The 1832-nt window shown below is 30.0% G+C and overlaps 1 long non-coding RNA gene across 1 annotated transcript; it reads left to right on the top strand.

Annotated features, from left to right (window-relative positions):
* The first annotated feature begins 900 nt into the window (after positions 1–900).
* Positions 901–1832, top strand: LOC111695798 (uncharacterized). Its single transcript, XR_002763940.1, has 3 exons — positions 901–991; positions 1321–1368; positions 1743–1832. It is a non-coding gene; the product is annotated as an uncharacterized LOC111695798 (long non-coding RNA).

The following is a 1832-nucleotide window of genomic DNA, read 5'->3' as shown; positions in this document are numbered from 1 at the left end:
GATAGGAACATCAGATATAACTTTCATGGGTCGCGATCGAGAGCTAAAGTGATTAGCTTTCAGCCTATACCCCCATTCATTTTTCCTTTACAGTCCCTTTACTATACATTGTTTTAAAAAATCAAATAAATTATTGATTGTATAAATATACGTTTAAAAATGTTCAGTAAGGCATTTATACATTTCGTATTGTTTTTGATTCGAGTCTCATTCAAATCATCAAAATACTAAATTTACAAAATTACATTAAAGGAATTGATATTTTGCCACAAACTATTATTTTCTAATCCATATATCTTTGCAACTCAATGTCGTAAACCTTTGATATTTTAAACTAAAAATTTATTAGATCAAATAGTCAAGTTTGAAATATCAAAGGTTTACACCATTAGGTTGCAAAGATATAGGGATTGGAAACTTTGTGTTTATGACAAAGACTCTATTCTTAATGAAATTGTTAATCTAAGAATTTGCTAGATGTATTCTACAGTTTCCTTGTACGTCTCTAAAATTAACGGAAATTATAACATTTTTTCTGCCCACCTCTCCTTTTCTTATTTTTCCATGGCTGTGATATCCATGTTAAAGTTTGCCAGGCTTATTTTGGAGGATTTGAAGGACATTTTTCAACCTCGGTGGGTTCACTCAATTTTAAATAAAGTTACAAGGTAACAAGATGTTTCTTATCAATTTTTTTCTTCTTTATTCTGTTTGCTAATTGTTTATCTGAATTTCTTTTAAAAAGACCTATGGGATTGTAATATTTCTTATGTTTAATATCTCCCCCTTGTATTCACAGATGGAGTAGGTTTAATATATTTACAAATCTGGATTCTCCATTGAACAGATGTATCTCATACTTTTTCTCCATGATAGGTCAGATGATAACTATAATAAGTTTAGGGATGACTTTTCTTCTGATAGAAGCAGTCCTTGCTCCCTTCATAAACCTTGATAAAAGTCCGCATCCACGAGATTTATTAGTTCTCAGGTCTAGAATAATTGTATTTTATTATTGCTCAATATTTATGTAGGATTTCCACAAATGGCGATTTTTTCTCGACAACTTTTGTTTGCTGTAATATTTCACATCGTAACTCTAGAATAATAAACATATCTATTCCATAACATTTTAATCCAAATTGTAACTTTTCAATTTTATCTATAATCTTTTACCAATGGAAGACGGGTTGGAGTTAAACTTTAATTTATTTGAACCGGATTTGAACTAATCTGTCAACTTAAAAGTTACTATCTCCTGTTTAAAATCAAGGAAAAAAAATTAAGTTTAAAAAGATCTAATTCTAATAAATTGTTCAGATGGTATCACATGGCCCTGCTTGTCCTTACACTCTCCTTTTTCTACAGGTCAATTATTCTTTTAAAAAATATTTTAAAATAAATAAAGTTTAATTTTCTATAGTGAAATTACTAAAAATATAAAATATTTAATTTTTAATCAACAAATTATCAAAAGTAATTAAAAAGGGAGTGTATCCGTAATTTCAAGTAAACCTCCACTTATAGAGTGACATGTCTGTTTACAGTGGTACCCTTTAAACCTTCTTCTGATCAAAGATAAATGAGATATACTTGTTCTCCTAGCTTATAGTTGATTTTTCCATTCTGGGACCTCTTTTTAAATTGATTGGAAGATTTATGCAGCAGAGAAAAATAAGGACATTTTATGAAATTTTTAAAAAAGGGTCACTTGAAATTCTTTCAATCAAAACTGTGTTTAGAGAGTTAAGTGAGATGGCCCTGCTTCGTAGCTGGAGAATTTTTCATCTTGGTTTCTGGCAGGGGGGTTGCGCCCCCCCCTCAACACATTC

Source organism: Eurytemora carolleeae, unplaced genomic scaffold, assembly GCF_000591075.1.
Source record: "Eurytemora carolleeae unplaced genomic scaffold, Eaff_2.0 scaffold76, whole genome shotgun sequence".
NCBI lineage: Eukaryota > Metazoa > Arthropoda > Copepoda > Calanoida > Temoridae > Eurytemora > Eurytemora carolleeae.
The sequence above is the reverse complement of the archived record's forward strand: the minus strand, read 5'-3'. Positions and strand labels throughout refer to the sequence as shown.